Genomic DNA, 12,937 nt, shown 5'->3' on the forward strand with positions numbered 1-12,937 from the left:
AACCTGACAGTACGTGCAATATCCGAAGATCGTTCACGTAACATCAAGCAATCATCCATACATTCACATTATTCACATAAGGCATACACTTATCTCTTAGGATAAGCGTATTAACAAACATATTGAGTATACACACAGCCCCGAAAACATAACACATAATAGGGCTAGAAACTCACCTGAATCCTGTTACGCTCTCCGTTAATCGTTATTCCCTTCTTGAGCTGTGCACGGCTAACTGTATAATATTTACATGTATCAATTAACTACTACTACTCATGTTATATTTCTATCTTTATATAACCCACAACGAACGGGGGTCCGGGGGCAGCGCCCCTGGCAGCGGGGTCTAGGGGTGGCAACCCCTAGCAGGGTCCAAAGGGAAGAGCCCCTGGCTGGGGTCGAGCTGCCAGGTCAGCTTGGAAAAATTTTATTTCCATTAACTGTCTTAACATATTTTCCATTAGCATTTTGAATCATTGAATAATATGTTACTTAAAAGTTCAAGGGCTTATTTGTAATTAAATCATTCTTTTCTAAGTCCAGGGACTGTTCTGTCATTTTATTAAACTTCCTAGTTCGTTATTCAGTCTTTAACGAATTGACTTATCTTAGCGAACTGGTCATTTGTAACGAACTGAACCCTCTAACGAACTGGACCTCTGACGAATCCGTCCTTGTACGAACCAGTCCACATAGCGAATCAGTTCAAGTAACGAATTGGACCTTCTAATTCGTTATCTCCTTTAACGAATGGCTATAAGGAAATGGGGGGGGGGGGGGGTTAATTCGTTATCTTTTCCTTAACGAATCAGGACGCGAACTAAGGCTAGTTCGTTATCTTTCCTCAGCGAATCTACTTAACGAATCACCCTTAATTCGCTAAATTCCCGTTTACGAACTAGGGTTAGGTCAGGGAATGTCAGAACATTCCCTGACATTCCCTTAACCTCGTATTACTTTTCCGGCGCCGCCTTTCCGGCGCCGTCATTGCCGGAAAGCCGCCGGAAAAACGCGAACTCACCGGAAAAACGATTTTTAACTCGGTTTTCACTGTTTTTTCGCCCCGTTCGATCCAGATCTGAGCTAGGGTGATCCCTAAGCTCATCATAGGTTCGGTTTATACCCGATTCCACCCGGATCTCGTGATTTAAAAGGTTTAACGGTGTCGGCTCGTTGTTTCGCAACTTTATCTAACGGGTTAAGCTCATACAATATTAAACTATCGTTACCTCGGATCGGTGCTCGGTTTCCTTCTTGATTTCGGCTAGAGATAAGGAAGAACTAGAGAGAAATCTTAAGTGTGTGTTTTGGGTGGTGTATGGAATATGTGTGAATGAGGATTAAATGGATATTAAGGGTTTATATATTTATGGATCATGGGCTTAAGCCCATGGTCTTTCCTTCTTTCTTTCCTAACCCTAGTCCATAACCCATATTCATTTACCCAGCACTGGCCCAACTCGTATTCTATTTATCTAAACCGATAACGACCCACTATGAAATAACGAAATTTATTTTTATTATAATAACCGAAAGTAGGATGTTACAAAATATCATAGAACTTGTATATTGGTTTATAAATGAAGAAAACTTAAATTTTACAACTAAAAAGTTAACTACAAGTCTTTTAAGCAAAAATTTCAGTTTAGTTCGGTTTCCATCTCCCAACGAGTTCATAGATGGATTCCATATGCTTAATATCAAAGAACTTGTAAAAATGATTTTTGAAACTCAAATCTAGCAATAAACATGTTTAAACAACTATTTTACAAAACTAGTAAACAAAAGTTTGGTTTCCGGTTTGGACTAGTTTCGGTTAAACCGAGGTTAGTCTTATACAAACCCACACCATGGAACTTGTAAATAAGATGAACAAACTAAAAAGGGTTAGAAGTTAGTCATAAGTGATATGTATAATAAGTTATGTGTGTGTAAATATATATCAAGAATACGAAGTCCTTCATGAAGCCTTGCCTTATGACATTCGAAACTTAACCAACCGGAGTCGGTGAAGTAACAAATAAAGGAAACAAGGGGTGTGTATTATATATATGTTGTACCACCATATTCAAGTGTTAGTAATATTAGATGAACAAGTTAAAATGAAAGACTATAGTTAGTTGACCTTAAGAAATCAAAATAACAAAATGTTGAAGATGAATACTTGGATTTGAGAGAGATTTGGAGAAGATGAACAACCAAAATGGTGTATGAAGCCTTGCTTTTATAATGGTAAGAGTATGGTTCATACAAATAGGGTAAAGATGCATGTGATGGTTGAAATGGCCAAACAAGTTTTTGTTCAATGGCAATAATGGTCCCCAAAGTTTGGTTTAAGTCATTTTTAAAGAGTTTTAAGGACCAAAAAGAATGTTTTCAAGACCCAACAAGTGCAAAACAATATTGTAACATAAAATCCATCATTTTGATTATATCATAAGCTTTGGTTTACAAAATGGATCGGTTTACATGATAAACGAATACAAAAACGAATACAAACGAGACCCGAAATTGATGAATGTCACAACAATCGTCTACCACCTCCCAATTCCATAGTTCGTACACCATTACCAATTATTTTAGTAGTCTACAAACGTTAAATGACTTTTATCTACTGTAATATATATGATAGATAACTAATTTTCAGCTTATGCAAACGATTTCCAGTTTATAAAACAAACAGTATTATATTTTCAGATTGCAGACCTTCAGACCACATCTTCAGTTGCAGACATTAAATCAGATGAAATCAAATTGCAGAAAATTTTTATCTTCAAAAACAAACAGCACCTTAGTATTCATGTAATCCAAGCTTAATTCATGTTCCCAGCATTTAATTTTAGAGATATCAGGGTGATGATGAGAGGTTGGGCAAGTAGGTGACGTTCACTAGTTAGATCCTTAACTCAACGGGTTTTATCTCATCGCACTCTCATGCCTTCGGGCGGGTGTTCATAGGCGCTGGCCTTAGGTAAGTTTTTCCCGGATCGAAATATGAGTGTATCCCGATATGATGAATTCAGCCATGTCACACCCCCATCTCAGGCCTAGGAGTGTGACCGACAATTGGTATCATGTTTGTAAATAAATCAGAGTAACGGGTTATAGCGGAAGACTTTAAGGATCAAACTTGTAAATATTTACATTACAAAAAGACGAGACGAAAGTCTCGTTTAGTATTTACTTGTTTATGTATTTTACATAACCATCATATTTTAATATTTAAACAAAATTATCCGAGCCATCGGATTCTTGAGCTTCTTCGTCTTTCAAGCTCTAATCTTGGTTACCTGCAAAATGTTAATAAAATACATCAGCAACGAATACTGGTGAATATGCTGACGCTAAAATATTTTCTTTACTTAATCACCCCTCGAGACCACGTAAGTCTCGGCCCATCTTGGCTTAGGAATAATCAAGTTAAACAATCATCATAAACTCGAGTCTCTACACTAGGTCACCTCCGCAAAACACCGCAGCGTTTCGACATAACTTTGGTACCATAAATATACACATGGTCAGTCTTACTCGGACATAACTTAGGTCCGGCCTATCGTGGCTGGAGGTCGTGACCAAGCGTGATACGATGTGCCCACCGCGTTCCACATGTAACACCCCGACCGATGGCGGATTATACATCGGGGCGCTACCAATTGTTTCATTACTCGTGACACTATATGGGTGTCAATATTTAATAAATACATTTCATTGCGCATGCGCATAACACACCATAAAGTAACATAAATCACATAACATAAATCATAATATTCAAATACATAAATTTGTCTTTATATTTTAAACTAGGTCCAAAGTAAAAGAAAACGTCCTACGTGTCCTCGAGTTCCAAATGCAGCTACAGCAAACCTGAACATGTGTTAAAATAAAACGTCAACACTTGCGTGTCGGTGAGAAATCAAGATTAATAGATATAAATAGATAATAACAAAGCACTGCGCGCAACATGTGTATAACTGGTGTTCAACATAGTGTGTAAACAGATTGTGATCAAGCCTAAATAGATCATAGCTCATAGTTCATAACGTGCTCCAAATCGAGCAAAAACAAATAATCATTCGTGTATGTGCAAAGAAACCAAGAAAATCGTAACAATAGGTCTCCCGTGTTCATCTAATGGATCCATGAAAACTTCGGAATAGGCCGATCAAAGCGGTTAATGATCAACACATACAAATATACAACACTAGTAAACGTCCATAACACATGGGTTTTGCGCACATAATTTCATAAACAAGTTTAAGACTCAAGTTGTACGAACACATGAACATCCCAAAACGTTAAAAATAAAAGGGGATTAGGTACGAGATTACTCACTTGTAAAAGGTGCGTTGAAAGATAACGTAAGATCCAACTTTTAAACAAGCGAAAGTTAACCTATAAATAAGAGGTTATTGGTTTAACGATTGGTTTTTATGTCTTGAATATATGCAAGTTACTTAAACAAAATATATATTTACCGAGATTTCTGGGCAGAAAGAAGAGAAGACGGATTGCAAAGAGGGGAGTGGAGGCGTCGCTGAAGATCTTCGGCAGAGAGTAAGGGAGAGATTTTGGGGAGTGATTAAGTGTTTGAGTGTAGTGTTTAATTAACAAAGAAATTAGTTTTATTTATAGGAAAACCCTAGGGAACACATCCCTTGAAAAGGGGAAAAAGATCTTAACAAATCAAAGCAAAAGATATCAAAAGCAAAAGATATCACAAGCAAAAGATATGGTGGCAGCTGCAGGGGATGGGGAAGGCTGACAGGTTACTGTTCATAGCATGGGAGGGGTCAGACAAAGTACTGTTCAAGACAAGGAAAAGAAGATTTTAAAAGATTATGCCAGTTACTTTTTCTGACAACCAAGAGGGTTGGTAAGCAAGCTGCGCCGAAAGTGACCTTTCGGGCAGATGTCAGATCTGGTCTACTGTGCCTATACCTTGGTAGGTATAGCACAGAAGATAAGATATTTCAAAAGCATACAGGCTGGCTTAAACCGGAGAAAAGACTTAAGTGTCTAGCGCGAGAAGGCTTGAGTGCGCGAGGGCGAAGGCAGACAGAACAAACCTTAGCGCGCCGCGGGAAGAACTACAAATCCTTAGCGCGCCGCGGGAAGAACTACAATCCTTAGCGCGCCGCGGGAAGAACTACAATCCTTAGCGCGCCGCGGGAAGAACTACCATTCTTTGCGCGCCGCGGGAAGAACTACAATTCTTAGCGCGCCGCGGGAAGAACTACAATCCTTTGCGCGCCGCGGGAACAGTTCGTCTCGCGTATCGCAGGAACAGCTGGTCTTCACGCAGGCTTCCTTGTAAGGAGTCTGGCGCGTGGAGCTGCGCAGACATCCTTAGGCGGGAAGAACCAAAGGACAAGCAAAGAGTTAAAAGAAAAAGGGGTTCAGGGCTTAAGGGTTAAGCAGAGGGGCGGGACGGCGACAAGAGAGACAAAGGGGCGGGACGGCGACAAGAGAGACAAAGGGGCGGGACGGCGGAAAGGAATTATTATTATTAGTAATATATATATACTATAAATTTATAAAGATTATAAACATATTTTAAATCTTAAAAACGGATCCGAAAACGGGTACCTGGGTCGGGTCGGATTTGGGCAGTTGTCACAGTCTTCCCTACTTTAAGAAATTTCGTCTCGAAATTTATCTCGAAGTAGGAGGCGCAGAGAAAAGGTGTGGGTACTTGATCTTCAATTGATCTTCCCTTTCCCAAGTGAACTCGGCTCCGCGCTTTGACTCCCAGCGAACTTTGACAATAGGGATGCGACTGCGCTTGGTTTGCTTCACCTCGCGATCCATAATCTCAACAGGCTTCTCAACGAAATGCATAGACTCATCAACTTGAACTTCATCAAGTGGTATGTGGAGGTTCTCGTCAGCTAAACATTTCTTGAGATTGGATACATGGAACGTTGGATGCACATTGCTGAGCGCGGGCGGCAGGTCCAGTTTGTAGGCAACCTTTCCCACTCTTGCGAGAATCTTGAACGGACCAACATAACGAGGTGCAAGCTTACCTTTCTTCCCAAAGCGGACAACACCCTTCCAGGGCGACACTTTGATGAGAACAAGATCACCAACTAGAAATTCGAGAGGCTTCCGCCTGCGATCTGCGTAACTCTTCTGTCGGCTTCTGGCAGTCAGCAGATGATCACGGACCTTGGCGATTTTATCGGTTGTCTCTTGAACTAGTTCGGGTCCTGTGATTTGAACTTCACCCACTTCGTTCCAACAAATCGGTGAGCGGCACTTTCGACCGTAAAGTGCTTCAAATGGGGCCATACCGATGCTGGAATGATAGCTGTTATTATAAGAGAACTCGATCAGAGGTAGGTGTGAATCCCAATTACCTCCAAAATCAAGAACACAAGATCGAAGCATATCCTCAAGGGTTTGGATGGTTCGCTCAGACTGTCCGTCAGTCTGAGGATGATATGCAGTACTCATGTCCAAACGAGTTCCTAACGCAGATTGGAGAGATTTCCAAAAGTGAGATATAAAACGGCCATCGCGATCGGATATTATGCTCAAGGGAGTACCATGACGGCAGACAATTTCTTTGACATAAAGATGCGCAAGTTGTTCAACACGGTAGGTTTCACGAATGGGCAGAAAGTGGGCAGACTTGGTCAATCGATCCACTATTACCCAAATGCTATCATGTTTGCTTGCGGTCAAGGGTAACTTGGTGATAAAGTCCATTGCTATACTTTCCCATTTCCACGTAGGAATTTCTGGTTGTTCGAGCAAACCAGATGGGCGTTGATGTTCAGCTTTTACCTTAGAACAAGTTAGGCATTTAGCTATGAACACTGCAATATCCTTTTTCATACCGGGCCACCAAAAAGTAAGGCGCAAATCTTTGTACATTTTGTCAGCGCCAGGATGAATGGAATACCGGGTTTTGTGCGCTTCACTCAGTATGTCAGCGCGAAGAATCTCATCATTGGGAATCCAGATGCGATTGAGATAACAGAGAGTTCCATTCAGGTTAGGGACTAGATGCGCTTCCGCACCACACGCTAACTCGGCGCGTAGGTTGCCTTGGCTGATCGATGCGCGCTGCGCGTCGCGAACGCGCGATTCAAGATTGCTTAGGATCGGCGCGAAGTGAAGCTGCGTGTGCGGCAAAATACAGTTGAGTTGACTGGGTTTACGGCTGAGCGCATCGGCTACCACATTAGCCTTTCCAGGATGATATCGGATCTCACAATCGTAATCGCTGATGAGTTCGTTCCATCGGCGTTGTCTCATGTTAAGTTCCTTTTGATCAAAAATGTGCTGAAGGCTTTTATGGTCGGTGTAAATGATGCACTTAGTACCATAAAGGTAGTGTCTCCAGATTTTTAAGGCAAATACAACTGCACCAAGTTCGAGGTCGTGAGTCGTATAATTCTTTTCATGAATTTTGAGTTGCCTTGACGCGTAAGCGATAACCTTGCCTCGTTGCATAAGTACACAACCGAGACCTTGGTTGGAGGCATCACAATAAACGACAAGGTCATCAGTACCCTCTGGTAACGTTAGAACAGGAGCTTCGCACAACTTTCGCTTGAGCGTTTGAAAGGCTTCTTCTTGCTTCGAGCCCCAAATATACGGTTTGCCTTTGCACGTTAATGCGGTTAAAGGCAAGGCGATTTTTGAGAAGTTCGAAATGAATCGCCGGTAGTAACCAGCTAAGCCCAAAAAGGAACGGATTTCGGTAGGAGTGGTCGGTGTAATCCAGTGCTTGATTGCTTCAACTTTGGATGGGTCGACATGAATACCCATCTTGTTTACAACATGACCAAGAAACTGTACTTCGTCAGACCAAAACTCACACTTGGAGAGTTTGGCATAGAGTTGTTCGGTTCGAAGCTTTTGCAACACCAACAGAAGATGTTGTTCATGCTCGGCCTTGGTTTTGGAATATATCAGAACGTCATCGATAAACACGATCACGAATTGGTCCAAGAAAGGCCTACACACCCGGTTCATTAGATCCATGAAGACAGCGGGTGCGTTGGTTAAACCGAAGGGCATGACCAAGAATTCAAAATGACCGTAGCGGGTTCGAAAGGCAGTTTTGGGAATATCTTCTTCGCGGATACGCAACTGGTGATAGCCAGAACGGAGATCGATTTTGGAGAAACAAGAGGCACCTTGGAGTTGGTCAAAGAGGTCGTCAATACGCGGTAAGGGGTACCGGTTCTTAATGGTGAGCTTGTTCAGCTCGCGGTAATCGATACACATGCGAAACGAACCGTCTTTCTTTTTAACGAACAAAACCGGAGCACCCCACGGCGAAGAGCTAGGGCGAATGAATCCTTTATCGGTCAACTCTTGAAGTTGACTTGCTAATTCTTGCATTTCAGTGGGTGCAAGTCGATAAGGAGATTTGGCTACAGGGGATGCACCAGGAACAAGATCAACACGAAACTCGACTTCCCGAGCGGGAGGTAAACCAGAAAGATCTTCGGGAAAGACTTCAGGAAAGTCACGCACGATGGGGATTTCATGAAGTTTCTTCTTTCCTTCATCGGGTTTGACCACATGAGCTAAGAATGCGACACATTTCTTTCGCAAAAGTCTTCGGGCTTCAGTGCATGACATAAGTTTAAGACCGTTAGATGGTTTCTCGCCGTAGATATGAAGATCTTGACCATTTTCCCGAGGAATGCGAATCAATTTCTTGGTGCAGATTACTTCGGCGCGATTTTGCGAGAGCCAGTCCATACCAATAATAACATCAAAACTTCCAAGAGGCATGAGAATGAGGTTGATTAGAAAATCGTGTTCATTAAGGTTAAGCGTGCAATCTTTGATCACGGAGTTTATTATAATTGTTTCACCGTTAGCCATTTCAACTGTAAAGTTTTCGTTTAAGTTTATTCGCGGTCGCGCAAGTTTTTGTTCAAATGCGCGAGAAATAAAACTCCTATCGGCGCCAGTATCAAAAAGTATAGATGCATATTGTCCGTTAAGTAAAAATGTACCATTAACCACGTCATTATTCGCTTGTGCTTGGTGCGCGGTTATATTAAAAGCTCGTCCGCGCGCCACTTGGTTTGAAATTTGGTTAACCGGATTAGCTTGTGTAATTTGTACTTGCAGTCTCGGGCACGCGTTCCGGAAATGGCTGGGGTCACCGCAGTTATAGCACGACCTGGGTCGTGGATTATGGTATGTTGATTGTGGGTTTTGCGGGTAGGTTGGTGGTGTTTGCGCGATTGGGTTGGCGGGAAGGACTCTACAGTACTCAGCAGTGTGACCAATACGGCCACATTGGTTGCATTGTCGACACGGGGTTTGAGTTGGGTGATGAAGTTTACAGGTTGGGCAAAAGGGTTGGTTTCCTGTGTAAGGTTTCTTAGTTGACGGGGCAGGAAGTGCAGAATTGGTTAAGGCATAGTTATGGACTACAGGGGGTGTTGGGTAGGTTGACAGTGGGTTAGGAGCGTATACTGGAGGTTGGTAGGCGGGTTGCTGGACAATGAGCGGGTTGGTAAGCGCGTAGGCTTGATGATTGGGTTTGCGCCTGCGTTTGAGGTTGTTACGGTTTGAGGGTTCTGGCTTGGTTTCTGTTGGTTCTGTGACAGTCTTGGTGAGTTTGGTCTTCTCGGCTCCACGCAGGAACAGGGTTCCTGCCCTGACATGGTTGTCGCTGAGCACAGCGGCCAACTCGATGGCGTCAGAGAGGGTTACTGGGTTCCTGGCCCATACAGAATCTTGAATTTCCATGGGGAGACCCCCAAGAAACTTTTCGTTGGCGCGGCGGGAAGGGGTAACTAGGTGCGGGACAAGCAAACTAAGTTCGTGAAAGCGCGTAGCGTACTCGCGGGCTTCGCCACTGTACTGTTTCAAGTTCCAAAATTCCTCCTCAAGGCGCTTTACTTCGTTGGGAGGGCAGAATTCTCGAGTCAAAAGATCCTTGAATTCCTCCCAGAGCATGCTAGAAGCAGCCTCTGCGCCACGCGCGTGAGCTACTCCGTTCCACCATGTAAGCGCCCTTGATTCCAGGACACTTGAGGCGTATAAGGTTCGTCGGTCTGGAGGGCAATGGGTATGGAGGAAGGTGTTCTCAATTTTCTCGAGCCATTGGAGCATTACGGTGGCTCCTTCGAGCCCTGTGAATTTCGGAGGGTTACCCGCATTAAAGGACTTAATATTGTATCCGGAGGGGTTGGTATTATTTTGATTTAAGGCTTGGGCTATCGCGGCGGCCATTTCCTGGGAACGACGCTGCATACGTCTGCGCGAGGCTTCTCTCCTCTGATGACGGCGAGCTGATATCGGAGGCATTCTATAAAAGTTTTAGTTTTTGTTAATATCTTGGTATGGGAAATCGTTTCAGCGCAAAGTATATCATTGAAAAGCTTGTTTCGCGGAGTTAAATGCTATCAAATTTTGAAGTAAAATATGAATTTAAATGCAAACTTAATACAGGTAATGAATTCGAATTGAAAATCGACAATTCATGCATCACCATGACTTTTCAAATCTTCAATTTAAAATATACGAGTAAATGAATATTGGAGATTGACAATTCATGTATCACCATGACTTTTCAAATCTTCAATTTAAAATATACGAGTAAATGAATATTGGAGGTTGACAATTCATGTATCACCATGACTTTTCAAATCTTCAATTTTTGAACATAAAGTTAATGGGGATTGAAAATCAACTATTCATGTATCACCATGACTTTTCGGATTTTCAATGTTAAGTCCCAACAACAAACGAATATGTAAGTAAAGAACGAACTGAAATTTAACAATAAAAATCGAAAGATCGCGGATAAAACATGAAATCATGTGCTGCGTATGCGCAAGCATATTTTATAAATATCGAGTAATTAACAATTAGCGCGCAAACATGAGATTTTTCTCATGCGCGAGAAGGGACTCTTAGGTATTCTAGGTCGTTACGTCTAACCACCTAATCCTAAAGTCACGGAGCTCTGATACCAATCTGTAACACCCCGACCGATGGCGGATTATACATCGGGGCGCTACCAATTGTTTCATTACTCGTGACACTATATGGGTGTCAATATTTAATAAATACATTTCATTGCGCATGCGCATAACACACCATAAAGTAACATAAATCACATAACATAAATCATAATATTCAAATACATAAATTTGTCTTTATATTTTAAACTAGGTCCAAAGTAAAAGAAAACGTCCTACGTGTCCTCGAGTTCCAAATGCAGCTACAGCAAACCTGAACATGTGTTAAAATAAAACGTCAACACTTGCGTGTCGGTGAGAAATCAAGATTAATAGATATAAATAGATAATAACAAAGCACTGCGCGCAACATGTGTATAACTGGTGTTCAACATAGTGTGTAAACAGATTGTGATCAAGCCTAAATAGATCATAGCTCATAGTTCATAACGTGCTCCAAATCGAGCAAAAACAAATAATCATTCGTGTATGTGCAAAGAAACCAAGAAAATCGTAACAATAGGTCTCCCGTGTTCATCTAATGGATCCATGAAAACTTCGGAATAGGCCGATCAAAGCGGTTAATGATCAACACATACAAATATACAACACTAGTAAACGTCCATAACACATGGGTTTTGCGCACATAATTTCATAAACAAGTTTAAGACTCAAGTTGTACGAACACATGAACATCCCAAAACGTTAAAAATAAAAGGGGATTAGGTACGAGATTACTCACTTGTAAAAGGTGCGTTGAAAGATAACGTAAGATCCAACTTTTAAACAAGCGAAAGTTAACCTATAAATAAGAGGTTATTGGTTTAACGATTGGTTTTTATGTCTTGAATATATGCAAGTTACTTAAACAAAATATATATTTACCGAGATTTCTGGGCAGAAAGAAGAGAAGACGGATTGCAAAGAGGGGAGTGGAGGCGTCGCTGAAGATCTTCGGCAGAGAGTAAGGGAGAGATTTTGGGGAGTGATTAAGTGTTTGAGTGTAGTGTTTAATTAACAAAGAAATTAGTTTTATTTATAGGAAAACCCTAGGGAACACATCCCTTGAAAAGGGGAAAAAGATCTTAACAAATCAAAGCAAAAGATATCAAAAGCAAAAGATATCACAAGCAAAAGATATGGTGGCAGCTGCAGGGGATGGGGAAGGCTGACAGGTTACTGTTCATAGCATGGGAGGGGTCAGACAAAGTACTGTTCAAGACAAGGAAAAGAAGATTTTAAAAGATTATGCCAGTTACTTTTTCTGACAACCAAGAGGGTTGGTAAGCAAGCTGCGCCGAAAGTGACCTTTCGGGCCGATGTCAGATCTGGCCTACTGTGCCTATACCTTGGTAGGTATAGCACAGAAGATAAGATATTTCAAAAGCATACAGGCTGGCTTAAACCGGAGAAAAGACTTAAGTGTCTAGCGCGAGAAGGCTTGAGTGCGCGAGGGCGAAGGCAGACAGAACAAACCTTAGCGCGCCGCGGGAAGAACTACAAATCCTTAGCGCGCCGCGGGAAGAACTACAATCCTTAGCGCGCCGCGGGAAGAACTACAATCCTTAGCGCGCCGCGGGAAGAACTACCATTCTTTGCGCGCCGCGGGAAGAACTACAATTCTTAGCGCGCCGCGGGAAGAACTACAATCCTTTGCGCGCCGCGGGAACAGTTCGTCTCGCGTATCGCAGGAACAGCTGGTCTTCACGCAGGCTTCCTTGTAAGGAGTCTGGCGCGTGGAGCTGCGCAGACATCCTTAGGCGGGAAGAACCAAAGGACAAGCAAATAGTTAAAAGAAAAAGGGGTTCAAGGCTTAAGGGTTAAGCAGAGGGGCGGGACGGCGACAAGAGAGACAAAGGGGCGGGACGGCGACAAGAGAGACAAAGGGGCGGGACGGCGACAAGGAATTATTATTATTAGTAATATATATATACTATAAATTTATAAAGATTATAAACATATTTTAAATCTTAAAAACGGATCCGAAAACG

Source organism: Bidens hawaiensis, unplaced genomic scaffold (assembly GCF_021521415.1).
Source record: "Bidens hawaiensis isolate Kalapana, Puna unplaced genomic scaffold, B.hawaiensis_p1.1 tig00014826_1, whole genome shotgun sequence".
In the NCBI taxonomy this organism is placed as follows: domain Eukaryota; kingdom Viridiplantae; phylum Streptophyta; class Magnoliopsida; order Asterales; family Asteraceae; genus Bidens; species Bidens hawaiensis.